Raw genomic sequence first — 14,011 nt, forward strand, 5'->3', positions numbered from 1 at the left:
CGTGACGCTTAGAGGATGTGTATCGATGGTGAATGGAGTCAAGGGGCCGAGCGTTATTCGATTTGAGGATGTAGTCTCATTTTAATTTTTATGGTTTTATATGTATTTTCCGCATTTTCTTATGTAATTATTTTCCTTTAAATCATGTTTTTTTTTTAAAGACAATGGGATCCCAAATCCTTCTTAGTAATCTATTTATTTGTAAGTAACTCTGATTTTACAAGTTACTCAATAAAATTATGGTATTTTCGTAAAAATGTAAGTTTATGTATAGTTTCGTTAATGGTCCAAATAGTCTAGATTAGTGGGTCATTACAAATACTATTGAAAAAGTATTATATTTTCTTAGCATAAGAATAAGAAGCGGCAAAAGGGCTGAAACTTAAAATGTCTCCCGCCTCTTCTCTCACTAAAAAAAATGAGCCCCAATTTTCTTTTCTCATTTCCCTTCTCAATACCCCAAAACCGAAATCCCCATTACTCAGCAGAGGTTCATTTGGGTTTCCCCAAATCCCCATTTCTCTCATTTCCCGAAATCCCTAACTCATTTTCCCCCAAATTATTCTGCTGCCTCATGCACGCCGGCTGGATGCTCACCCCGCCTGTGAAGGTTCTCTCCCCTTCATTTCTCTAACTTTGCTCTCTCAGGTGTGTCTTCTCCATCTATATCTCTTTCGTTCTTCTCCTATATGGACAACATCTCACCATCTCTCTCTCTCAATTTTTTTTTTGGGCTCACCGAGTATGTGTGTGAATCTCCTCTGTTATTTTGGTTATATATATATGTTCAAAACTTCTCCTTCGACCCTCTTTCAGCAGGTAATTTTATTATATGTCTTGTTTTTTTGTTTTCTTTGTTATATAAATATATATGTCATTTCAGTTTTATGTATATGTTTTATATATATGTAAGTTTATTATATGTTATTTTGGTGTTATATATATATGTATATTAATCTGTTTATTGGTGGGATAAGTATTTTGTGTGAATATTTGTAAAAGCTAAGCATTTGCATTTTATCTTGTTTTTATTTTCTTGATTTTTTTTCTTTTCAGATTTGTGTTTTTCTTGGGCTCTCAATCTCTACCTCTCTGACTGTTCTCTTTTTCTCATAGGTAAAATAATATATATATATATTAAGTTTACTTTTGTCAATGAGATTTTAAATTTGTTCTTGTGTTTGGGTGTGATTCGGATACAATATCTCAAATTTGCTGGGAGTTTTGGAGTTCAGCCATGAGAATAATTGGGGGGGGGGGGGGGGGTTTCACTAGGAGTGAAATAGAACTCAAAAGTATATAGAGACTTAACTCAAAAGTATTCTAATTTTGGAATTCTTTCTAAGCTTACATGTTATAGAATGTGCTTGACTATTGGCTCTAACCTCAGGAAGGGCTCCAACGCTAGGAAATCAAGTGAATAATATTTATTTTTCTATAGTAATTCTCATCGTAATCTTGCAAAGCCATAAGAATGCATTGGAAAAACATATTGTTCTGCAAATTGTGGCAATATTTGACCATTCAATTGCAGTTTGGATGATGATTTATTTTGGTTTCACAATTTATAGGAAGCAAGAGCTCTACTAGGAAGACTTGAGTATCAAAAGGGTAACATAGAAGTTGCACTTCATGTATTTGAAGGAATATACATTACTGCAGTGACTCTTAGGATGAAAGTATCCATTTCTAGAAGATGCGAACAAAATAGACGCCGTTCACAGAGTGATTTTGTCCCACCTATGTCCATGCACGTTGTTAGTCTGCTCCTTGAAGCTGTTCTTCTCAAATCAAAATCATTGCAAGGCCTTGGACGATATGAAGGTATTTCCTTTACCTAACTGTAATTTCATTCTTAGTTCATAGCTTTGGAATTCTGTTTCACATTATTGCTGCTGCTGTCTAGTACTAGTCAAAGTAGTTTTTATTTTCCTAATATTTTTATTGTATTTAGTAAAATGATAGAAAAGATGATTGGATTATTACTTGTTGATTTTTATTTCTTAGATATCTAAAAAGTTTAAGATTACTAAAATAGCAAACTTTTATGATCCTCACAAACTCCCAATCTTCCTTCCTGTACTTCTTGCAGAAGCTGCTCAATCGTGCAAAGTTATTTTGGACACTGTAGAATCTGCTCTGCTAGATGGCTTGCCTGAAAACTTCACTTCAAATTGTAAATTACAAGATACTCTATCTAGGGCTGTTGAATCACTACCAGAGTTTTGGAGTTCAGCCATCATAATACTTTTCCAATCAGGACATTTTTGGTCAGCAACCAGTGCAATTTTCTCACACACATCTCTTCTCCACTGCAATTTTCTTTTAGTCAGCAACCCACCATCACCCTCATCATTCTCCATCTCAGTCACAGCAACCGCACCACTCCCAGCCACCCCCAAGCCCTTGCTATCCGCCTTTGTTATGTTGCACTTGTACTCACCCACCACCAACACCACCATCACCAGTCCCTCCTCCTCTCTCTCTCCCCCTATGTAATGATCTAAGCCCAAGGTCAGTATACATTTTCTTTCTCACAATTTTTTTTTCTTTTGTGGGTTTATATCTTTCATGATGGTTTTGGCTTTGAGATACACTTAATGTTCTTAACTTGTGATCTCATACTATTTTTGGATTTTTGTACTGGAAGACGATTACAATGTTTGATTCAAGGTTTATTTATTTATTTTTGAGAGTGCAGAGTATTCTTGGATCTGTGGGGTTATTTCCATCGAAGAAGACAAAAATTCAGATACTTAAAGATGTCAGTGGATTATGCATCGACTCTTTTTTTGTGATCCATCGACTCTGTATTACTTTCTTCATTTTAAGTGTTTGGACTATATGAATTTTTGAACATGTAATTTATGTATTAATCCTCATTTTTCCAGTTTTCATACATATGATTATGCATGTCATTTCATTAGTGCTTGTACTCACATTCTTGGATTGGACTCCCAAGGGAGTAGAGGATCAAGGGAGGCTTACTCGAGTGTTTGCAGTAAGTTGAAATTACATGCCCGTTTAATGATAAATCACTTTTATTTATATATTAGCTTAAAATCTTTTACTCTGTTTTAGTCCCTTCATTGTTTGTAGGATAAATCACTTTTATTTATCTTAGTTTACATTGAAATGATTGACTAGATATTCATATCTTTTTATCTCTGTGGATTAATATTGAAAATAAAACTATCAAGTGAATGCCTATGTGTTTGTTTGCTTCTTTTACTCGAAATTAATTTTTGGGGTGTAGTACAAATTTATGACTTTTGTGTTTGATAGAAAAACAAATAAATTTCTCTCTAGAAGATTATCTACTGTACTCATGTCTTATAAATATTTGAGTGGCAATTGACTGTGTTAGTGTGGTAGAGTTAGGCATTTTATATTAGTAAGTTTGTGAGCTTCAAGTTTAGGGAGGGAGGGTTCAAATTCTCTTGAACACTTGGAAACATTGTTTACTAATATCTATTAGTAAGTAAAATAATAGTCTACTATATTTCTCTCTCTTTAAAAGAAATAAAAAAAATTATAAAAGGGAACTGGGGTGAATGAATCTACATCTTTAGATCGTGGAAGCACTCTTGTAACTCTACTTTTGATCTCAATGAGAACCTAATAGAAAAACTCTTTCATAAAAAAATTGATATTTTATGTTTCTAGTGTGTGTGGCACACTTTATCTCAATATTCTGGAAGGTTGTAAAAAAGGGAATTACCTTTTCTTATGTATAATTTTATTAATTAAGCCTTGCATTCTAAATCCGCTCCTAGCTTTATGGCATCCCTTTTTTTCATATTATTTGTCTGTTTTTTTTTTCATAGACTCGGTTGTTCAGTGCCTTTTTTTCTTTTAACTTTTTGTTATTTTCATTTTAAGATATATTGTGTGGCTTCTAAATTTACAAACACACCTTGGTACTACTACTACATCTTTTCTCTCTCTTTCTCTTGTACTCTGCTTAAAGAAGATTAGCTTTGTTGAAGAAAGGACCTTTTCCTTTTCTGATCTTTTATTTCAGATCAGATTTTTTGTTAGTCAATGCTCAAAAGGAGGAGACAATATTGATCATCTATATAAACTCTTCTTTGAGACCATTGAATCTAAATCTACAAGATTATTTGTGGTAATAATCTCATTATGTTCTTTTTCTTAGTAAATTCTTTTCTCTATTTTTTTTCTCATCAAATTCTATAAATGAATTATAGGCTTGTACCGAATTTGATTTTGATCACAATTATGCTTAATCTATTTGATCAAATGCTTACATGAAAATTATGAGTAAGTCTTTTTTTATTTATATTTTTGAAATAAATTAGAGAGTGATCTGAATTTTTAAGAAAACCACAGAAATGTGATATTTGGAAGGTCTTTGAGTTGCGTCAAAATTTTTTGGGGTTTGTTTAGATCTTAGGACATGGGTTTTTTATTTTATTTTCATGGAGCTTGGTTGCTTAACAATGGAGGTTGGGCTCACTTGGCCCAGTCCAAGGACCTTGTACTTCTAATTTTCATGGAGCTTTGTTGTTTTTATATATGGAGTTGGGGTTTACTTGGTATAGTCCAAGGATATAAAAAAGTTGCCTGAGGCTGATAGTTTGGACAATCACATTTCATTTCAGGTAAACACACCCAATTTTTGTTATAGAATTTTGAGCTTGTTTCTTTTCTTTTCTTTTCTTTTCTGGGTCTATTATGTGTTAAAATGTCATGTAATATTTTTTTTCAGTATGAGGATATGAATGCAATGCAGAGAAAAATTAAAAAGAGTATGTAAAAAATAGTATTGACTTAGATGACATGAAGTGCATGAAAAACCGTAAAGTGCATGAAAAAACAGTAAAAGATGACATGAATGGAACTATCATCGACTAAACCAACTCCTCTTTATTGACCCAGATGTTGTGTGAGACTTGTGAAAGTTTTAGTACCTATGTGTTCACTAGATGATGGCATATATTTCATTATTTTCATAGTTTTATCATGCTCTCTAGACTAATTCAGCTTGTGTTTTCAAACTAGAGTAGCATGTATCCACAACATGCATACAAATAAACATATATTTATATACTCTAGCAAGCAAACAAGTATGTTAACATTCTCATATTTTAATAATAAATTTGTAGAGGTGCATTCAAATTAAAAATCACATATACATCATTTATCATATATTTACTCTATTTCTAATATTGAATCTTCTAATTTTTTATGCATTGACAATATTATGTTTTTTTGTTTCTCTTGCAGATTATGGGACTAGTAATGATATGAAAAAGGTTCTCGTTCACATAATTAAATAGTTGGGGATATTGTGTCAATGATCTTTTCTCATACACTTATTATGGCATTTATTGTCAATTGTTCAGGTTCCCTCTCCTCTTACAAAACATTTTCTCTCATTGAACTTTTTCCTTTTCCTGGTACATAGTCAACTGAGCTATTTCTTTATGTCTTGACAGAACCAATGAAGAGAAACTCAGGTACATTGTCAATTAAGCTATCCTACTACTATATACTCAGCCTTTTGGAATTGTTTCTTAATCTTTAATCCTTTTTGGGTTCTTTTTGTTAGTCACAGCAATGGCTTAGTTTTTTGATACAAAGCTGAGATGAGTCACCTTATTAAGTCAAAAAACCATGGATCAAGTAAGTTTTCTTTCTTTTATAAATATGATTGAATATGCAGATCTATTTTTATTTGAAAATAAATGTGCCTTCTATTTTTTTTAACTTTGATTATAAATAGTTGAAATCTATGGAAAGTACAAGTTGGAGCTAACTAAACCCTTAGGTGAATCAACAAATTCTAGGTTTTGATTCTCATTTTAGTTATTCAGTAACTTTTTTCTGAACTCAAGGGGTTGTCAACTCAGGACAAGTCACTATGTATATTTTCCTGTTCATTTATTATTATATATGTTTTGATTCACTTATATGTATGTGTAGGTTTGAATGTTGAAGTTGATTCACTATAACGTATCTGTTGTGTATGTCTCGCAATGTGGTTATCTAGGCTATCAAAAAGTGGTTAAAACAACTAGTGACCATAACTTTTATAATAAGATTCCTCAAGTTCACTTACTTTGGTTCAGCTGTAGAGTTAGTTAATTCTTAGTCCTTACCTTCCTAGTGACACATTTCTATTTATGCTATTGCTACTGCTTGTTGCATGGGTAGAGAGGTGTTTGTAATTCTAATTTTAGTAGATTAATATTTTTTTCCTCTCTAATTTGTATATTTAATTATATATCTTATGTTTTATATATTACTATTTCTTATGTGAAATATATGGCATTACAGGTTATGTTAGGTGTAGATTGCCTTGATATGATCAAAGGGATTCCTCAGAAGATATTGGCCTTTGAAAAACTCCTCGAGGAAAACCCTGATTGGCGTGACAAAGTAGTTTTTTTGCAAATTGATGTGCCAACTAGAACAGATGTTCCAGAGTGTATACTTCTGTCTAAATTTGCATTGCTTCTTCTTGTGTTTGCCTGATTTGCAAATAGTTTTATTCTTTATGTTTCATGATTTCTTTTTGTTTCCTTGATTAATTCAATCCCTGGCAGAAGGACTAGCGTCTGTTGCATTTTAGGAGTTCTTCTTCTTTAGTAAGGAGAGAAAAACTCATTGGAATGTCTAAATTTAAGTTGAATTCCTTGTGCTAGATCCTTTAGTAGTTAATGTGTTTCTATGTCTAAATTTGAGCTATAAGCTTAATGTTTTGAGTTCTAGGTTACTTCTGATTGTAGCTTGGGGTTGATGCAGAATAGTGTTCTATTTTGTCTCTCCATCTTATTACTGTCATTGTTTTAAAATAATTTACTCAGTCAACAATGGTTAAGATTTTTTTTTCAGAGTTAAACAACTTACCTTGTTTGAGGAAGTACACTTCAATTCTAAGTGCATTTTGTTTGCTTTGCTGCTAAAATTCAATTAATACACTGTTTCATATTGCATTTTCACAGATAAAAAACTCACAAGCCAGGTCCATGAAATTGTTGGACGAATTAAGGGCAGATTTGGAACATTGACAGCTGTTCCAATACATCACTTGGTTCGTTTATGGCCATCTTAGTCAGTAATTACTATATGAATGGACAATTTATATCTCACTATATTCTTTTTGGGCTATTTGTTATTTGGACAAATGTTTTAAGTGTTGTTGACAGTTGTGTAGACTGAACAGTATCTTATCATTGTTAGATTAAGCAATCACTCTTTTAGACACAATGGTTCTATATTTCAAATGGTATAGGCTTACCTGGTACGATTAAAATAGGACCTTGAGAGTGTTAAGCTTGGTTTAGATCACATCAGTGACCCATCTATGTGGTATCTTGATGAGTAGGTCACATCATTGTGCCCCATCTTTGTTTTTTTCTTGAATTGAACCTCAGTTTCTCATGCCAGTGCGTCAACTAAATTTCTAAACATAAAAGCTAATAAGCTATATGTATTTTCATTCATATGATATTTATACACTCCAATTTTGCTATGATTATTTCTCACATGTTAGATGTAACTTTCTAGTTCCTAAGGAGTGACGACTGTGTACTCTTTCTGATCCTATCTTTCTTTCTTTACAGGATCGCTCTCTTGATTTCCATGCTTTATGTGCTCTATATGCTGTCACAGGTACAATTTTTTGTTCTCCTTTTTAATCTACTCTCGTATTATTTTTACTCCGCAATGATGCATTCCAATTTTCTTACTTAATTTATTTCTGCGCATACCTTTTTTCTCTTGATTTCCTTATTGTAAACTTACTTGCCCCCCTCTCTTTCCCTACATCCTTTGGGGTTTGAAAAAGTTATCTTAAAAGTCATCTTTTACATCATATTAGCTATCTGTTTCTTTGGATATAAAAAATATCTCTGAATATTGTTGCTAAGAAACTATGAGAATGAAAGACAGAGTGCTACTATAACTGAAATTAGTGAATTATAAGCAGCCCCGTTTTAAGGTAGTGACAGAATCCTAAATTAAGTGGGAAATTTTTTTCAAGTTGGCATGAAATGTCTTCAAGGAACCTCATTTGCATCTAAATACCCATTTATCTTTTTTAGATGTAGCACTAGTCACATCTTTAAGGGATGGTATGAATCTTGTCAATTATGAGCTTGTAGCATGCCAAGATTCAAAGAGAGGAGTCTTGGCAGTGGCTTCGATCATAAAGCACACTCTACTGCTGATTTTTGTAGCTTAGATTATTGTGGTGTTCTATTTGTGTTTCTCTTTTATGAGTGTCTTATGATTTGTTGGACTTACTCTAAATACATGGTCATGCTCTTTATTTAATCTCTCAAACTATTTCAGACTAATGAATTGGCACAACCATTTATACTCTTTATTGCTTCTTTTTTAGTAAGCTTAATCACATGTTTGCCTTGCACACATATAATATGAGTGTCATCTAGATTCTAGGCCATTGGATCTTATATATATCTTACATCATGCAGATATGTTTATATGCACACAAGCATATGTAGTGCTCTTTATTGCTTCTTACATTATGCTATTATATTTATATGCACAGAATCATATGTTTATCATTCCACTACTCTTAAGACCATTGAGATTCATTCAAAGAGTGAATTTATAATAATTTAGGATCAAAATATTGTATTCTTCTGTGATTCTATAGTAGTTTATAGTAGTTCATGAGGTCTGTTGATTAATTGTTATGCACTCTACAATCAAATTCTTTATTTCACAATCTCTTGTATAGATTATGGCAAACTATGACTCATGAAGGGTGATTTTGGTGCCTTCAATTTGTACAGTAGCATGTTAATGATTTTTGTTTTCAGTATTTATCACTATTATCTCTTTTTTATTGTTGGTAGGTCCGAAAAGCTAATCTCATTAATTTTATTACTGTTATGGTTGGATTAGTATGGTACATATATAAATTTTTTTTAACTTCTCTATCGTTTCCATCATCTCTTTCTCTCTCACACATAAACATGAACACATGATTTCATACTAAAAAAAGAACCAATGTCTTTGGTGTTATTAAAAGCATTTTTTCTTGTAGTGGTTCAACCCCGTAACCATAGCAAACTCGCCTCTGCCAAATCTACAGGGTCTAGATCCCAAATGGAAATGCAACTCATCCTCTTTGTTCCTCTGGATCTTGCACAACATTAATTGATGTATGAGAGATGTAGAGAAGTCCAACTTCTCTGCCATGAAAAACTATTTGAAAGGGGATTCCTTCACCCTTTCTATCAACCTAAGCTCCTCAAACTTGTCCTTGATTGTTTTAAAGTAACCATTACCCCTGTATGCCACTCGAGTGGGAAAGTGCTCTGTCAAGGGAAAAAGAAACGTCGGCATCTGCAAAAAATATATATAATATAGTTAAACACACGAAAATCCATAAATGGAACAATCGAACCCCTATCGAGTACCCATCGAACCAGAAAACTGGACATTTCCATTAAAAAATACCCCATCGAACCAACCTACAATATCCATAGAACCATTATTGAGCTTGCATCGAACCACTAGATGCCCAACCATATCAAACCCAGAAAACACCCCCATCAAAGACCCATCAAGTATGAATCGAACCCCTTAAATGCCTACCCAATCAAGCTAATATCGAGCATGCATCGAACCCTACATACCATGCACTTGGAACCCCTAATGCCCACCCTAAGAATCACCATCGAACCCCTAAATGCCTACCCCATCGACCATGCATCTGGAAACTCTTGATGCCACCCCATTAAACCAATATCGAGCATGCATCTGGATCCCTTAAATGCTAAACCAAGTCCCCCATTGAACCAGCATAGAACCCCTATCGAGCAACCTCATAAACCCAAAAAAATGCCCAGCAATTCATTCTAACATTTGCAACTAAATTCCATACAAAAATCCCAACCACAAACAACAATCCATACACAAAACCAAAAAAAAAATACACAAACAATCCTATACTTTAACACTACCAAATCAAATCAACAATATGTCAAGAACTTACCTTTGTACACTTGAATCCAATGGGTTTTGGTCGAGGTCGATGGAGACGAGAAACACGAGACGGAGACGAGAAAAGGGGGTTCGATGGAGATGCAGCCCTTTGGTTTTTATGGCACGGGGGTTCGACAGAGATCTTGAAGGGAGGTCGACAGAGGTATGGTTGTTCGATGGCGGTGAGACGGGCTATGTTTGATGGGTTTTGGGCAGTGGAAAGATAAACTGAGAGAGTCAGAGTGAGAAAGTGGAGAGAGAGAGAGAGAGAGAGGAGAATTGAAAGTGGGGGGGAAATTTTTGTGGCATGGGCATTTTGGGTACTGTCAAAAATTTTGGCATTATTTCGAAATGATCAAAGAGCCTAATATTTTTTTGACTTAATAGCCCTCATTATGCATAAAAATTCAAATTTCCCATATTTTATTAGTCCAGTTTGCTATGGTGATATTTGGCTAGGAGGTAAGTATGTCAAGTAAACCTAGAGGTCTCCATGAGCCGGTGTGGATCGACCAACCCCATTCTATGTTTAAAATTAGAATAAATGCCTTATTTAAATGATGGTTACCCTCGAGAGGGATTTCTGGATTAAGTATCAGTGTAGAGACTTGGGATTTTCGGTACAATGATTTAAAGTAAAATTTTAAATTTCTGCATGTTTTGGGTCTTGTATTCAATTGTTTGTTACAAAAACCACCATAAGATGCCTCTTCATTGTGAGAAGGACCTGGGGTGAAGGCTTAGTAGGAAGATTTTCCTCTATATACTCAAGCTTCACTTTTAAATCAAGAAGGGTCACTCTAGGGTTGGCTACATAAGCATCAGGATCATAGGAGGAGGCTGCCCCTTCACCCCTCAAGACAAAGTCTTTCCAATCTCGACTACCCAGACATTTTGCCTAAGGTCAGCTAACCGCTCCAAGTGACACACACGGACCCTCTTTAAAGTATCGTACATATGGTATGGGACATATATGGAAGGCTCTGAATATGATGAGCATAACTCTATGGGTTCGACACCTAGAGGTATACTAGACGGCCCGTCAAATTCCATAAAATGACATCTCATGAAGAACGCTAGTGCAGACGTGTGGGGAAAACATGGTGTGCTACAAGATGCAAAGAAACGTGTTTAAACACCTATGTGTATTCATACAATGGAATATATATGCTACCATGCAAAAAAAACTCGTGGCAAGTCAGGTTGCTAACATGGGTGGAGGATACAACCAACGATAAGGTGCAACAATGTATACATGTATACCTAAAGGGCAGGAGCACGAAGCATCACATGATGGTTTACAAAGGCTAAAAAACCACTACCTCCAAGTACCACGTTAAGCCTACTAAGCATAAAATGCTAACGGAATGCCTCGAACAAATACGACACCGTTGTTGGAAGTGTAATATCAGCCTTTAAATTTATGGGTATTTTGGTAATTTGGCATGTGAGAGCAATTTGGTAATTTATGTTGATGCTTATGTGAATTTGTTTTCTTATACATTTCATGATAGTATGTGATTTTTTTTCATTATTTTAATATGTATATGTATGACAGTGGCAAAATAATGTTTCTTTAAGTATCAGAGGCTTAAGTGCCAAAGATATTGAAAATTAAGGGTTAAAGTATAATTATGGGAGGGTTAGAATTAGGGGCAACTTGGTCTTTTGGGTTTAGGGTTAGTATTTGCATACTAAAATAAAATTAGGTTAAATATGTATATTATTTTCAGTCGTTGTATCAATCAAAGCAAGGATTCTCTCTGAGGGTGAGGTCTAGAAGATTGGAGAACAAAGAATCTACTTGTAGGTAAGATTTTTCTACTCTTTACAATCTAGATCATGTTTATGATTATTCATGGGGTTTAAGGGTAGATGTTATCAATTAATTTTTAGAATTTCATGTTAGGGTATCTACGAATATGTTATAATGTTATAAACATGCTATGGAAGAATTAATGATGATACGAGGACTAGTTTTGTGATATATGTTCATACCGATGGGAATAAATATTTTATTGCATGATATAAGTTATGATTATGAAGCTAGAGACTTCTAGTGAATTTTTGGTATTTTATTGGTCTCTAAAAACTGTATGATGATGTAGAGGGATTCAAGACGAGAAAAACTCAAAAAAAGAATCGTCAAAAATGGATTTAAATTGAGAAAGTTATGGATGTTCAAAATTGAGTCGACGAGCAGGTTTCGAAGTAGCACCATCTGGGAGCGCTTCTATGCACGACGCCACCAAATTATGGGTTTAATTAGCGCCCCAGTGCCCAAATGATAGCGCTATTGTGCTTGGCAATGACAGGGGCATATTTTTAGGGTTTTTAAGGCCGATTCACACGGGGTTCGTTGGGACTTCCTCCCTAATTTCTTGGGACCATTTTAGAAAGAGTTTTAGAAAGAGTAAGAGTAATTGCATTATAGTTGGTTGAGTTATAAGTTTCCTTTCAAAGTAAATATTTCTATGTTCTAACTAGGGCTTGGTAAGGATACTTGAAGGGAACTGAAATATTGTTGCTGCTTGGAGTTGATGTAAGAAGTGTGGACACCTGCACGCAAGGTGTACACTCGACGTACTTAAGTGTGGTAAACTTTGTATGTTATATTTTAAATTATTCTATGATGTTAGGAATTATGTTATAAACTATGTTATGGAATATATTATGAATTATGCTATGAACTATCATATAAATTATGTCATGAGTTACATTAGGATTTATTTTATGGGTTATGCATGTTGTGTGTGACTGTGTTATGTGTGAATATATTGTATGTCTGTGTGACATGCTTATGTTATGAAAATTCATGCTTACGTTAATTCGTTCTCGGTTGCATAACTAACTAGATCAGCACGGGTTTACAACCAGAACGACACTGGTAATATGTGTTATGATTATTTTGTGATATGCTATGATTATTGTATTGTATGTTATGCTATGGTACGTAAATTTGTGCTATGAGAATGATACGATACAATATGAATTATTATTGAAATTTATACTTTATGTAAGGGTATAATTTAGGAGTAGTATATGTTTTAGGTTGTGATTATATGAATTATTTTATATCTATGTTTTATGTTGTATGTTTTATGCATTATGTTTTATATCTCGTTTTGTTGGGATTAGGGAATTCTTATTTATCTCTTCTTGTTGGGCCTTAGCTTATGGGTACTTTGTGTTGTAGGTAAACGCATAAGCGTAGTAGGTGAGGTGATGAGTTGGGGCAAGCTCGTCAGATTATTGCATGTTGTGATCAGTTGACCTAGGGGTCAAAAGAGTTTCTATTCATTGATGGTTTTAAAGTCTTCAAGTCATGGTTATTTGTTGAGTTTTAATAACTTATATTTTTACCTACGATATGCATGTAGAAGATGATTTATTTTAAATAATGAGATCTCGAGTTGCATGATTTGTCAAAGGTATTTAATTCAAGTTTTTTTTTTCAAATGAGTTTCGATAAATGTTTTGTATTAAATTAATTAGTTTATTTATGGTAGTTACAGGAGGCTCATGACCACTGGGGATGCCTACCACCATCGCTACATTGGTACCTCGGACCACACGCCTATGCACATAAAGGGGGGAGGGGAGGAAGAAGGAGACAATTTTTAGTACCTAATTCAATATATGTATATCTATATATGTACATATATTTAACCAAAAAACAACAAATAAAGAATTAAATGATCTTGTCGAGCATGGAACCACCCACCTATGGGAATTCAAAAAGACAAAGTTCCACTGAGCGAAGATGAATAATAGTGTAAAACATGATTTTGAAGGGAAGGTTTATTTATAGAAAATCCAAACCCATCCTAGTCCTTAGATTCAACATTTGATCCATGGTCAGAAATAAGGCCTTACACTCACCTTGGGATCTACGAGGAGGAATGATAGGTTGACATTCATTCTCAAGGAGTCATTAGAATCACCGTTATAAAGTGTACTTCTTCACACCACCCAAAACAAAGAAACACACTAACACCACATGTGTCGTGAAGCCAGCATATCA

At 34.0% G+C, this 14,011-nt stretch overlaps 2 long non-coding RNA genes across 2 annotated transcripts; both read left to right on the forward strand.

The window, feature by feature from the left end:
- Nucleotides 1–3,580: 3,580 nt before the first annotated feature.
- Nucleotides 3,581–5,649, forward strand: LOC133816258 (uncharacterized). Its single transcript, XR_009885116.1, has 4 exons — nt 3,581–4,625; nt 5,251–5,369; nt 5,463–5,483; nt 5,576–5,649. It is a non-coding gene; the product is annotated as an uncharacterized LOC133816258 (long non-coding RNA).
- Nucleotides 5,650–7,007: 1,358 nt separating this feature from the next.
- LOC133816259 (uncharacterized) lies at nt 7,008–8,120 on the forward strand. The gene is made up of 3 exons (XR_009885117.1): nt 7,008–7,060; nt 7,593–7,641; nt 8,073–8,120. It is a non-coding gene; the product is annotated as an uncharacterized LOC133816259 (long non-coding RNA).
- The last annotated feature ends 5,891 nt before the right edge of the window (nt 8,121–14,011 follow it).

This window comes from Humulus lupulus, chromosome 2 (assembly GCF_963169125.1).
Source record: "Humulus lupulus chromosome 2, drHumLupu1.1, whole genome shotgun sequence".
Classification (NCBI taxonomy): Eukaryota; Viridiplantae; Streptophyta; class Magnoliopsida; order Rosales; family Cannabaceae; genus Humulus; species Humulus lupulus.